Source organism: Zingiber officinale, chromosome 5A, assembly GCF_018446385.1.
Source record: "Zingiber officinale cultivar Zhangliang chromosome 5A, Zo_v1.1, whole genome shotgun sequence".
In the NCBI taxonomy this organism is placed as follows: domain Eukaryota; kingdom Viridiplantae; phylum Streptophyta; class Magnoliopsida; order Zingiberales; family Zingiberaceae; genus Zingiber; species Zingiber officinale.
Window position 1 is genome coordinate 103,140,535 of NC_055994.1, and position 15,088 is coordinate 103,155,622.

General features: G+C 37.2%; 2 long non-coding RNA genes across 2 annotated transcripts; both read right to left on the reverse strand.

Moving 5' to 3' along the window:
* Positions 1-584: 584 nt before the first annotated feature.
* LOC121983088 lies at positions 585-1,130 on the reverse strand. Its single transcript, XR_006112376.1, has 2 exons — positions 1,000-1,130; positions 585-911 (listed from the first exon to the last, which is right to left on the reverse strand). It is a non-coding gene; the product is annotated as an uncharacterized LOC121983088 (long non-coding RNA).
* Positions 1,131-10,532: 9,402 nt separating this feature from the next.
* LOC121981285 lies at positions 10,533-12,790 on the reverse strand. Its single transcript, XR_006111784.1, has 2 exons — positions 12,227-12,790; positions 10,533-11,819 (listed from the first exon to the last, which is right to left on the reverse strand). It is a non-coding gene; the product is annotated as an uncharacterized LOC121981285 (long non-coding RNA).
* Between the last annotated feature and the right edge of the window lie 2,298 nt (positions 12,791-15,088).

Sequence of the window (15,088 nt, forward strand, 5' to 3'; positions counted from 1 at the left end):
CTGACTTGATTCCTATTGGTTCGCTTATGGATGACTAGCCAGTAGCCGACTCCTCGATACTAAAACTTGACTCCTTTTAAACTGACTCGGCCGAAGGATAGAAGCTAATTCATCATGGAAGACGGCGAGAGACGATGATTTAGAGCATCTGTAATAGGAGGTTTATAGCATGCGATTTATGCTAACCTTTCAATATAAACCCCTCCCCCACTACATAGGTAGGGTTTATAGTTTTTTTTATAAATCTGTATCAAAATCTTGGGATCAGGTTTATAAAAAAAAATAATGGAAACAGGATGGAGAGAGGATTTTAACAGAATTGATATTTTTAAAAGAGAGATTTTATGATAGTGGGGGGAGGTTTTTAAAAAGAGTAAGGTTTTTAATTTTTTATATAACAGTGATATGATGGAACATAAACTTTTTTAAGAGGTTTATGACTACGAATACCCTTAGCAAAGTGTCGATCCACCCCTAGTTCTCGGATGGAACAATATCTATTTAATTCATTTAATTAAATGAATTGATCACCATTTTGAATAGCAAAAACTGAAGAAGCAAGTTGAATAACAAACACAAGGTCAAAGACAAAACTAGATTGTGTAAATTCTGTCATCAAAGTGCTTAGATTTTCAGAAGTGTACATGAATCTCCATTGTTTTTTTCCTCCTATCTACCTTCAACTCCAAATTATTCGAATGCAGGGATACAAATAATCTTGGGGTTGAAACTTGGACCACCCAAGGAAACTAATTAAGCTAGCGAATGATGAATAGTGCATGATGAATGATTCTGTTCTTCCTCAGTCAAATCCAAGACTCAAGAGTGTAGTTGTAGTTGAACGAATTGACTCCATTGATATGTGCGAGGATGTTAGAGGAGTCGAGGATGCCTTCTCCTTTCACCACCATCTACAAATAGAAATAGCAAACAATCATCGATCAATGGCGTCGATCTATTCTGTAGTAAACGAAAGAGGAGATGGCTATAGAGTTTTACTTCTTCATCGTCGTCGAATTCATTGGCACTCGATGATCTCTGTCTTGCCACCTCTCCGAGTTCATCATTTCTGGCAAATCTTCCACGCACTCGGGGCCGGCTGTCTGCTAGAGTTTTTCTGCAAGCATACTGCATGCGCGCGAAGATCAAGCTTAGTACTATTCGATTGTTTTAGAAGGAAGTTGGATCGTGAGTGATGGTGTAGAAGTATGCTCGCCTTGATTTTCTTGCTGAAATTTCTCTCATTCCTCTTCTTCATGTACCTGTGGATCTTTTCCTTCCTCTCTTCCACGGACAAGCGGCAGACCTTGTACGTGGGATCGTCCAGCGACGAGATCGCGTCGGAGGTCGGCATTGGCCTCGCGCTGCTGCTGCTGCTGCTGCTGTTGCATCCCATCATCGGGTGCTGGCTGCCTCCACCTATCACCTTCATCGATGTTTTGAAAGGCCAAAATGAGGATTAATTGCAATTCGACAAGCGCGAATGAATGTTGAGTTCTCTGTTTTCAATTCTCCGGTACCTGCAAATCGCCGGAGTTGTACGAGTGCGATCGCATGGCGTCCTGCACGAACGAGCACACTGGAGCCCCGTTTTCTGCCACATCGGTCAGGAGCCTGGCGGTGGAGCCTATGGCCGGCACGCCGCAACCGAAGAGATCTTGGGAGTCGGCTCCTCCGTAGAGCGCTGCGTTAATGACTTGTAGAAACTCGAACGAAGGTGCGTTCAGCCCTGCCATTTCTGGCAAAACGTAGCAGGGCTCCTCGAACCCCCCTTGCGGCGGTTGACCCATCGCAGATCCTCCAGCCGACGGCATCGGCACCACCGTGGCGAGGTCGATTGAGTACCCGTCCGTCATGCTCTCCTTCAGAATCACCTGGTCGAAAGGGTCCCCGACATACATTGCTGGCCCCGGCGGGACTAGGAACGCCTCCGCCGACGGAGGAGGGGGGAGGAGGTCGGAGGAAGACGAGGAAGAAGAAGGGTAGAATGAGAGGTCAGGGTCGGAGTCGGGCGGCGGCGGAGGGGCGTCGAAGAGGGCGTAGAGGGAGCGTGAGGAGGAGAATCCTGTGGCCGCGTTGTCGTCGACTCCATAGCAGCACAGAGCCGCCGGGCCATCGGTGGCGGCGACGGCATATGCCTCCGGTGAAGAAGAGACGCCGTCCTCGTAGGAAGGGAGTAAGATGGAGTTGTCGGAATGGACGAAAAGCCCACCGGTGCCTCCCCCGTCGCCTTCGCCGTTGCAGAAATCGAGCAGCTGCTCCGCGATAGGACTCGAGATCTCCTGGTCAATTCAAACACACAAAGAAATCTCAATTACCATTTCCGAGAAGAAGATGAACGATTCCATTCTCATCGCACTAAATCGAACTGCATTCCATCTAGCTACAAGTTCATCACAACATCCCTGCACGTCGAAACTTACAATCAAGAGCTCGTCAGAGGCGGCCGGTTCGGCAATCTCCGGCAACATGTCTCCTTCGCCAACCATCAATCTCCAGCTACAACAAGTATTTGTCTTCTCTGATCCGAGCTTTAAACTCTTGATCAAAACCACCACCTATTCGCAGGCTCTGGTTCTTCAATTCCTATATCTTAGAAGAATTTAATTAATTATACCTCCGACAATCCATTTCCCCCATCAGATGGCGTATATATAGCGAGAAGTGAGATTAAAGAAGGAAAGGCTGTTGGCTTATTATAATGAGTAGCTAAAAATGGGATGAGAAGGCAGAAATAAAACAGAATACTCAACAGAGAGAGAGATGCTGCATGGAGAGCGAGGACGAACTAACGCTTACGGGCATACGGCGTCAAAGCACGGCCCCACCGAGTTTGACGGACGACCACAAGGGAGGGGGCCCATTCCCTTTTTCCTTTCTAACGTTAATTAGAACATTCAGCCCTTTTTTTTTTTGTTGACTAATTACAGATGCATTAGCAATTAATCTTTCAGGACTAGGAAAGGCAGTGGTTGAGAATAAAATCTGGATGCTTTTGCTCTTGTTCAGCTTCAAGCTTACAGAGCAGCAACTATGGGCAGTTCTCTCAAAATGATTTATGAGCTTAGATGGAACTATATTCCCATCAGTCCCTTAAAAGGCCTTCCACTGTCCAGTGACTGGGAATCTATGCATGACATGCACACGAAGATATAGTTGCCTGTGGCTGAGAAAGGAGACCCTCCAAAGCAAAGAAAAAGAGAAAGCAAATGAAATCTCTTCTCGAGTGATCTCTGCTGCCTCTTTAGAGCTCCACTGGAATCTCATGTCCTTCCCTTGTGAGAACAGAACCTGTTGGCCATGTTACCACTTGAGTGTACGTCAGTTCCTGGTTAATTTCATGTATGCAGCCGCCGAGACTCAAAACATGGAGATCTTTGTAGGCTTCTTTCTCCATAGTGGCAAATCTAATCATGAAACGTGATCCTGCATGCCATGCCTCCTTAGGAATTCATATCCAGACATATTCGGGGATTGTTTGAGAAGACGGGTGATCCCTGAGGAGGAACTTGCATTGATTGGCTGCTGATCATGAGCCTGTGATGATCTCCAAGCTAAGTGTGCTCGCAGTTGTTGGGGTATAAAATTCGGTTTAGTTGTACGAAAAGTGAAAGCAAAAAGAAGGAACAATTGACCGGAAGAAATTCAGCTTCTCAACGGACTGAACGATTTTCACTGTTTTCTTGAGAGTGCACTTCATTCACTTCAGTTGGGTGCTGACAATTAAGGTTTATGGCAGTCTGTCCGAGTAGGTCCATGGAGGAGAAGGGATATGATGCGGGACGACAATACTAGATTATAACTTTTGACTTCGATGTGAGACGATCAATGTTTATTTAACTTTTGCCAAATCGTTCATATATTTTTATTATCGGATGTAATACAGGATGTTATGAATAGATCCAGAAGTGACGGGGAAATCAAAGTTAAGATAAAGTGTTAGTAAAAGTCAAGATGAGGTCATCAGGTCTTAACTCCTCACTTAACGCTAACGTCTTCAGTATGAGGACAATCGACTTAAGAGCTAGTCGTGTTTGAAACATCTAGTGCTCTACTCGTGAGAAATTGGCCGGCACAAAGACCGGTCAAAATTATGACTCGCACAATTGAACTCTGTTATATATCCAGTCAGCCAAAGGTCGGCAGGGCGTATCTAAGCTTAGTGTTCACTCTTAATATATGGCTGAATATATGGTTGAATATATGGCCAAACGTCCCTGAAGTCGGACGTACTTAATAGACATATCTCTCCATTCAGTGCCAAGATGTACAAACTAAACTCGAGCGACTCTAAAGTCGATTGAGCATATGAGATTCAGTTCTTCACTTCTGCAATATTACTTTCAACTTACAGATGTTGTTCTATAGTGCAGTACAACCTTCAATATAAATCAGACCGTCGTCACAAGGCTAGTCGTAACTACGAGTCTGAATGCCTTATTATCCAATAGCTAATCTCCCAATATACGACCAGTCGGTCCTAGAGCTGATCGGACCTGCGAGACTTGACTCCTCATTACTTATCATATCTTCAGTATGAGCCTTCAAGCATATTGTCGATCGGACTTATGGTCGGTTATACTTATGAGATTCAACTTCCCCTTCAAAGGTGCAATGCTCTTATTTATAAGCTTGATCGGGCTTATGAGGCGTTGTTCTCGTTTCATATGAATGCTCAGGGCAAAATGCATAAAGTTATTCTCATTCCAAACCAGTCAGATATAGAGACGATCGAGATACCCCGTTCGTCCAAATATTAGACCGGATTATATTCCAAGAGACAATATTATCAGGGAATGTACAATAGATTGTCAGAAAAACAACTATCCGTTAGAGAATATTCTTCGATAGAATATATGCATTCAATGAAACCTTCTTACGAAGATGACTATACAATTTCTATCATTATTATGGAGGTTACATGAAATTGTTTATATATATATATATATATATATATATATATATATATATATATATATATATATATATATATAGATAACAGAAAATTTCTCATGGGATAACTGTATAAATTTTAGATTGTACACCTTTTATTATTTGACACTAGAAGGTGGGGGTCTCTCCTCTAGAGGTATGTTTTACACTCTTTACATAGTATATCACAAATTGCTCTTCATTATGCTCACTCAGTTTTACTATAGTTTTTCCCCATTTTTCGCTCGGTCATCTACTGACTTGAGCATCGAAGGGCCTATGACCTCTTCCTCGATTTTTGCCCTAACATTTTGTGGGCTTGCTTTTCCGTGTGCACAGAGAGGAGGGAGGCACGTAGAACCCTTTTTTGCTCTGACTTATCATATTTTTCTCCCAAGCAAAATCTTCTTCCGATCAATAGCATCACCACCTGCCCAGTACATCATCTCCTTTAGTTTCAGACAGGATCAAATTTGGCATCGTCCGTGGAAACTTTAACCTAAATCTAAAATATAGAGATAGAAGAAGATGGACTATTCAACACCGTCACCCCGTCTCAAGAGTATTTGGAATTGCTGGTAATCGCTCGAGCACAAAAGTTAATACAACAACAGCAAGCAATTGTCGTTGATACGTTACCAATCCAGCCGTGTCCAGGAAAAATCCTCACACTAAAAGAGGGACTCGAGTATAAGGCTCGACTGGGTTTTAGCTAGTTCCTCCACCAGTGGGCTTGCTTTTTCGTGTGCGCGGAGAGGAGGGAGGCACTCAGAACCCTTTTCTGCTCCGGCTTATCATCTTTTTCTCCCAAGCAAAGTCTTCTTCTAGTCAACGACATCACCACCTGCACAACGTGCCATCTCCTTCGATTTCAAACAGGATCAGGGTGGAAGCCATAATTGACCATTTTCGAATAAAACAATATTGTTTAGTATATTTTTCAAAGACTCCGAACATCTTTTTTATTATTTTTAATAATTTTCAAGATTTTAATTATTTAGGATATTTTTCTATATTTCTTGTCTTATGTAAGTTAGGGCTTTGAAGGAGAATTTTGGCGGAATGGCAGGGCCGGCCCTGACTTTTGGGGGCCCTTGGGCGAAAAGAGAAAAGTGACCTCTTAGGAAAATTTTTTTTACTAACTTACAATTTGAACATAATTTAATAGAAAAACTTGAAAATCAATATATTTCATTTAAAATATGGTAAACTACATACAAAATTTATTTCTCAAAATTCTTCAAAAAAATATAACATCATACAAAATATATTTCCTAAGTTTCTCCAAAAAAATGTAATACCTACAAATAAAAAAAAAAATAGGTATGAAATAAAAAATCTATATCTTCTAGCATTTTGAGAAGTAAAATCATCAATAAGGTTTTCAAAATCAAGTTTTTCTAGTATCTCATTTTTGATACATAAAATTATCAAGACATTTACATTCAAATCATTATCATCATTCTCTCTCAAGTCTTCATGCTCATTCATTGCATGATTATGCTCATCATTTTCTCTGAATTCTCCTCCCTCATTGATTGCATGATTATTTAATTCTTTTTGATTACTCAATTACTACGCATTTGTTACATAATTAGTTAGTTCTTCTTGACTTTCTTCTTACAATTCATCAACTGAATTTTCATTGAAGAGCTAGCTTTAAAAAACTTACGAAGAACACCTTTGTGAGTTTTAATAATTTGTTCCACTCTTTTTCTTTTGTTTCTTTTCTGACTCCAAGATTGATATTTTTTTAGAAACATGTTTGTATTACAAATTTCAAGTGTAAAAATAAAACACACAAAAGTAGCAACAAAGCTAACAATGAAACAAGCACAAGCAGTAAAAATAATAGTCAAAGAATAATAAAGGCTAGTTTGTGCTTGAAACAATCGATATAACTTAATCTATGATGATTAAAATTGGGATGATTTATTTAAACTCTTTCAAATCCGTAAAAAAAATCATAAAATATTGACTCTAATATAATCTTAAAAATCAATATTGAATATTGACAATAAGAAAAAATATAGATAAGTAGGTAACTTAGGTTGTAAGTTTATATATTGATGAATGATGATGTTGATGAAACTAAAATTAATAAATTAGAAGAGTTTCAAAGGAGAAGAAAGGAGAAAATTAGCATTCAAAATTCATTCTTTACTCTTTAGAGTCTTATGACTTCTATAAATAAATTAATCAAGAAAGAATTGTACCAAAAATAAAATTTTGGAAAGAGAAAAAAGAATCGTTTACCTTTCTTCTTTTTTTTTTTTTCTTTCTTTTCTTTTTTAGTTTTTTCCTTAAATTTTAATAGAAAATATATATATATTTTTTGGACCTTTATCAAAACAATTTAACAATATATATATATATATATATTTTGGGCTTTTATTAAAATAATCCAATCAAATATATTTTATAGGTTTTTATTAAAACAATCTAAGTATATATAATATATATTATATATACATGTCAAATTTGGAGGCCTCTAAAAATTGGGGGCTCCTAAAAATCGGGGGCCCTTGGCCATCGCCCCCGGTGACATGCCTCAGGGCCGGCCCTGCGGAATGGTAGAGTTGTTTTATGACCAAAAAGTTACAGGTTCGAATATTACAAACAGTCGCTTGCAAAAAAAAAAAAAACAGGATAAACTGTGTACAATGAATCCTTCCTCGGAACTCCGCATAGAAGAAGTTTCGTGCACGGGACTGTCTTTTTTCTAATGTAAGTTAGGGCTTTGACTTATTTATTAGTTTTTAGCCACATATCCTCCTTTGGAATGACGAATTTTGCTTTCTTATTTTTTCATATTCTGCTAAATCAATAGATTTAGAAGATTATATTGCATCCAGTATTCATATGCATGAATTAATGAATTCAATACCTTACATTGCTCAAGACCTTGATTGAACCCTTTTACTTTAGCTCAAGTTGGGTGATGAGTGCAGACTTAAATAGGTTCGAGTTATTTTGTCAAGACAAGTTTTAAAAAGAGTAGTGTCGACTTAGTTGAGTCAGAATATGATCTTTGTTCGAACAAAGAGTTCGAGTAGCTTAGAGGTTAAACAATTGAGTCATTGAATTTATGCTTTGTTTGTCAAAAGGATCTTGATTCTTTAGGTCAGGTTGGGTGATAAGAGCAAACTCAAATATAATAGGTTTGAATTGTTCTGTCGAGACGAGTTTTAGAAAGAGAAGTTTTGATTGAGTTTGAACCAACTTAGTCGAGCCAGAATATGAGCTTAGTTCGAACAAGGAGTTAGAGTACACTAAAAATAATAATAAATTTGTGATAAATTTTACGACGAAAATATTTTTATCGTCAATCCACTATCGCTAAATTTTGTGACGAAATTCTAAAAATTCATCGTAAGTTCTATGACGAATCTTTTTTCCGTCTTAGAATTTATTGCAAATCTGCAATAAAAATTAATTCATCACAAATTTCATGATCTCAAATCTGCGTCAAAAATATATTTTTGTTATAAATTAGCGACGAATTTGTGACAAATGGATTAACAAATCATGTTCTAGGTGAGTTTAATTATTATGAATTTAAATTCAAATACGACAATTATTACAAACCTTCATATGTGAAACCAAATTTAAATTGTCTACTTACATATGATTTGTACCATGGTGTAAATTCTTCTTAGCATAAGCGATCAAATTCTTGTGTTAACAATTCAGAATATAAGTTTTCAAAAATCCTATCATAAAAAAAAATTATAACACCAAAAGTTATGATATAAAAACTATAAAAAATTAAAAATATATGATACTTCTGCACAATTCAATAAAATATATGTATGGGTCGTTCACCATGCTTGACTAGTTAAGTATCTCTCTACTTACATGGTCCACTTGATCGACCAAGGTAGTTAAAAATTGAGAATGAATTTAAATTCAGATTAATAGAACCCTCATCATTTCTTCCTAGTCTTCTCCTTCTGCTCTGAAAGTGAGACTCAAAATAATATAACGTAAAAGTTATTACTTCCTCCGCAATGTATGCATTAACAATAGAGACTTCAACTCGTGCCTTATTTTTCACTTTTTCTTTAAAATGATATAAGAATCTAATGGTAATAAAATAAATTGTATTAGATATTAATATATAATAAAATTAGTAAATTTTTATGCATTCAAATTGTCGATGTATAGAAGATGAAAATTTTACCTTTCAAATGAATACATCCATCGAAAATGGGCAAGTCCTTCAAGTTTGGTCTCATATGGCAAGTGAACAAAAAGATATTCCATGGAATCAAAAAATAGGGGGAAGTATCCATTCCAAATTACACAAAATGATTGAAATGTCTCTCTTTGATGTCTTTATATGTGAATGTCTCAAAACTATTGAACAAATATTATGTAGGAAAATATTTAACTCCGTAATCGCACCTCATACAAAATTTGGTGATAGTTCCTTAAAAGTAATACGAATGAATCTTTGCATGAGTATATGACCGTCATGACTTTTCAAACTAATCAATTTACATTCGACACATTCTAAGATTAGAGATATAACCATTTGGAAATTTTAATGATTTCAACCATTCACAAACATCACATCTCTGATCCTTAATCAATATATAAATGTCTTTGACTTTGATCTCCTACTATTTTCATCAACATCAAAAGTGGATCTTTTACAAAGGAGTCACATATCTTTTTTTGCATTGAGATTGTCTTTGATTTTTCCGTTAGATATCCATCACTGTATTTACCAAATTATCAAAAATATTATTCTCAATATACATTACATCAAAATTATGATGAATGAAATGACTAAACCAATACAGCAAATCCCAAAATATACTTTGTTTTATCTATTTATGTGTACTATATTCATATGTTGTACCACTACAATAATAACAACTTTCCACAGCGCGCAATTATGCTATCCATAGCGTGCATCGCATGCTACACAATTCTATGCTATTAAAAGTCAACACATTACAGTGTGTGACCGTTCGTTGCGGTAAATTACATTCGCAGCGCACAGCTGTGTGCTGCAGTAAATTGCATTTGCAACGCAATTGCGCGCTGTAGTTAATATCATTCACAGCACGTGACCACGTGCTGCAATTAATTGCATATAAAATAAAAACATATATCACATATAATTATCAATATTATACTATTATCACTATAGAAATAACTGTGTTATAAGCATATAAAAATAAAAAAATATATCATATAATTTTTCTTTCCAGTAGGAATAACTGAGTTACAGGCTATAAGAAAAAAATTATAAGCAGCAAGTCTTCCTCTGCTTCTATGCCTCTCTGAAGTAGTTCCAAGTCCACATTGATTTCTGATTGCTGCATTGGTTCTTCTAACTCTTTTACATTGGAATATATAAAATAGTCACAATATTAATAGATCACTCAGTTCTCACAAGATAACATTCCTGAAACTAGTCCTACAAGTATCTAATGAATAATGCATAGAAATTTTTATGTTTCATATCTAAAATCTACTTGAATATTCAAAACTTATTGGGTTATTTTATAACAAATAAAAAAACACATAAATTATATCAAAATCTGCAGTAATAGAATTGGATACAAGGTTGCAATGTTTGCCTGCAGTTTTACGACACATCAGGGCAATGAGGTCTCACATTTAGATTGACAATCCCGACACATAAGTTAACATTAGATAACCAACCACTAATTCATGTGTCTAAAAAGAACCAAACGACAAATTTCTTATTCTGAAACAACAGGAGTTGGAAACACATTGATAACATAACAAAAAAAGGTTTTGACGGGCACTCACTAACCTTCTATGCTTTTACAATTAAAGTCTGGTTGGCTTGATTCCCTCCAATTACAAAGAAAGATAGGTAAGATGTTAACATGAGCAAGAAAAACACAAACATAAACAAGAAACAATTACCAAGCATTATAAATCTATAGAGAAAGAAAGCATAATGCAAGAAAAAAGAACAAAATACAATGGAAAGAGAATGAGGATTAGCAAATTTCTACACAACAGCATCTTAGATACCGCTTTTCTTCAAGTAACAAACTATTAGAGACAAGATAACATTTGAAGTAAAACAGATACCAGCTCCAAAAAAAGGGCCAGGGTTGCGCATTCAATTGCTAGCCAGCATGGACTTTCAATCAAATGTTCAATGTTTGACTTTTAAAACAAAAATATTTGTGGAATAAACATAGAACAATCAAAGGAGAGCATATGCAGCTACCTAATGAAAGAACATTCATAGCCAAAGGTGATATCATGGAAGACTACTGCAGCCAAACACATGCAGAGTTCTTAGTAGTGAAGGCATGACTCAAGGGTTATTGTAGGAACTGAAATCCACTACTCCAGATCTGTTCCAAAGTCTGTACCATGACATCGCAGGAGAAAGTCTCTTCTATTGGGATGAATCTAAATTGTGGTAGAGTTAGTTTAGTAGATTTCTGTTCAATAGAAGAGCTACCTTGATTTGTGATGCCTATCATTATCCAAAAGGAAAGAATCATAATTACCAACATGTATATAGCAAAACATCAAACACTCCCTAATTTGGTGCACCATGATAATCATCGTGGTTGTCAAAATAAATTCAGTATGTTTCTTTTGTTGTTATAAATACACATAACTTACAGAATAACAGGGAACAAACAATAGACACTGTTGATGCCAGAATCTTGAAGAAATAAGAAAGCATCAATCAAGGTACCCCTTTAAGCAGGATAATGAACCATGAAATTTAACTAAAATACGGGAGAAGATGGAGCGAATAAAATGCTCCTCAAGCAACATAGTTACACTTACATGTATCAGCTTTATTTTATTCTATTGCCTCGGAGTCGCTTCCAACAATCTTGTCAAATTAACTTCAGTCTTACTGAGACCCATTGCTGGCACATAAAGATAGAGAAACAAAACTTCATGAACAAGTTAAAGTTCAATTGTTCATCTGGTGCTTTGAAATAAGGAAAAGAAATATAACACCACACATTCAAACCAAAGCATAATTTCAAGACAAAATGAACAAAGTGATTCCCCTTTGAATATAGCATCAAAAGAGGGAAATCACTTTTTTCTATCAGTTGATAAGGGGGATCCATAGAAGGTAACGGGACCCAAAGAGATCCACACTTATCAACTGAGTAGAGGGGGAATACTGGTGCAAGTCTTGGCTTGTCTCCGGTTCGGTGTAGGGCAGGATATCGTTCTGCTTAAGCATCATGGGGTGCTCCGGGTAGTTCATGTCGGTGAGGATGCAGTCAGCGGATGGTGTTGTTCAAAAATAGATAGCGCTAACCTTAAAAAGATAAATCGTTGCGCCTAGCTCCATCCCCTTCGCTGATAGTGCTTGGGGCACCTCTGCTGAGATAGGATTCGAAGGGAGGGTCTCTGCTGCTGATGGTGCTCGAAGAGGGGGACACCTCTACTAATGGGGCTCGAAGAGAGACTGCTGATAGGGCTTGAAGAGGGAGGGGATGCCTCTATCGCTGATGGTTCTTAAAGGGGGAGGGGGTGGCACCTTTGCTGCTGATGGTGCTCGAAGAGAGGGAGATGTTGCTCGAAGAGGGGGCACCTCTGCTGATAGGGCTCGAAGAGAGGGAGGGGGTGGCACCTCTACCGCTGATGGTGCTCGAAGGGGGAGGGGGGCGCGCCTCTGCCGCTGATGGTGCTCGAAGAGGGGAGCACCTCTGCTGATAAGGCTCGAAGAGGGAGGGAGGATGATAGAGCTCGAAGAGAGGGAGGGGTTGCGCCTTGCTCCTTCCATGAAGAGGGAGGGACAAAGGGGTGGGAATTTTTAAGGTGAAGGTGAAGAGAGGAAACGAAGTAAGGATTTTTTTTTCGGTGCAGACGAAGAGACGCATGCGGGAGTACTTAACAAAAAAAAATCGGCAATTTACGAAGGGTGCACGGCAAAATCTGAATTTACCAAAAGACGTATATTATTTTTGTATTTATCAAATAGCGCACTTTTTTAAAAACATTTCCTATTTTACCCTCCTAATAATTTAATTTTTTTTACTGTTTTTCTTTTCTTCATTATATTTCTCTCACTTCTCCTTCTCCTCTCGGCAGAATATAGGAATAACATTAATCAAGTTTTAATCACATTTTAATACATTTGAAGAAGCCAAAATAAATAATGGACATCATATTTGTACTTCTTGTAATTTTAGAAATCTACATGACCGAAACCCACTGATCGACCTAGAGAGCTCCAATTGCATTCATTTCAGTTTCTATGGATTTCTAAAATTACAAGGAGTTCAAATATGGTGTACATTATTTATTTTGGTTTTTTATAGATGTTAACAAGTAAAATCAAAGAATCGGCATAAAAGCCCACGTTGGGCCTGATATCATTCCATATCATGCACACGTTGGGCCTGATCATAACATAATAGTCATGTTTTGTCTTTTGTTTTCTTTGTGTTGCTGTAACTCATATAAACGAAAATAAATAAAGTAAAGTTCTCCATTTTTTACTTCTTCCTCTCTATTTAATCTCATCGATTTTTCTCAAAACCAATGATCTTCCAAGAGTTGAGTTACTCATTTCGGTTTCATGAATTTTTAAAATTACGAGGAGTTGAATATGGTGTTATTTTTAGCACTCTAATGGTAGACCGGAGGTTTTGAAAAACCTAAATCTCTTTTTTTCTTATTTTTTGTTTGAGCGTAATCAGATTTGCTACGTTGAATAGATATTTCCTAGAGGCCCAACGTGGGCCTGATATGAGAGATATCAAGCCTAGTAACAAAAAAAAAATAATAAAGAAATAAAGAGAGATTTAGGATTTTCAAAACCTCTAGTCCACCAAGTTCAAATAATAATGGACACCGTATTTTAACTCCTTGTAATTTTATAAATTCATAGAAACTGAAGCTAATTTTGGTTAAAACTAGCTGATGGACTAAAGAGCTCAGATGATATTCTAGTTCTAAATTTTCAAGGAGTTCAAATATGGTGTCCATTATTAATTTTGACTTTATAGATGTTAACAAGCAAAATCAAAGAATCGTGAAAAAGCCCGCATTGGGCGATATAGACTCAAATCGGCCCAACGTGGGCGATATGGAATGATATCAAGCCCGCGTTGGGAAGAATGATAGAAGTCCGCGTTGGGCTGATATGATTCCATATCAGGTCGGTGAGGCTTTATCTTGATTCTTTGATTTTGTTTGTTAACATCTAAGAAATAAATAATGGACACCATATTTGAACTCCTCGATTTTAAATCATAAAAGAAATGGGTCTGATCGAGCTCAAATCGTCGATGGGTTTCAACCGAAAACTTATCGACACAAAGCTCAGGTTGTACCTATTTGGTTTCATGAATTTCTAAAATTACAAGGAGTTAAAATGTGTTGTCCATTATTATTTTGGCTCTCTATGTGTGGTTTGAAACCTAAATTACTCTCTCTTATTTCTTTTTTTTTTTTTTTTTTGTTGTTACTAGGCACGATATCTCCCATCAGGCCCAATATGGGCCTGATATGGGGAGATATCAGGCGCAACTGATATGGAGAGATATCGGACCCAATGTGGGCATGATATCTCTTCGTATCGAGCCTAAGCGAAAAAAAGAAAAAAGAAAAAAAGAAAGAGATTTATGAAAAGTCAAAAAAAATAATGGACACCATATTTTCACTCCTTGTAATTTTAGAAATTATAGAACGAAATGGCTTAGATCGATGTGGGTTTAGTCAAAACCACTAATGGACTGAGAGCTCAGTTGTGCCATTTCGGTTTATGGTTTCTAAAATTGCAAGGGTTCAAATATGGTGTCCATTATTTATTTTGGCTTTTTATATATGTTAACAGTAAAAATCAAAGAATGGGAAAAAAGCCCATTGGGCTGATGGACTCAATCGGCCCAACGTGGGCTGATATGGAATGATATCGGGCCACGTTGGGCTGATATGATTCCATATCAGGCCCCTTTTTTGCCGATTCTTTGATTTTGCCTGTTAACATCTATAAAAGCTAAAATAAATAATGTACACTATTTGAACTCCTTGTAATTTTGAAATCCATGAAGCTGAAATGAGTGCGATCGAGACTCTCAGGTCCGTCGGTGGGTTTTGGCCGAAACCCACCGATCGACCTAGATACCTCATTCCCATAGATTTCTAAAATTACAAAGAGTCCAAATATGGT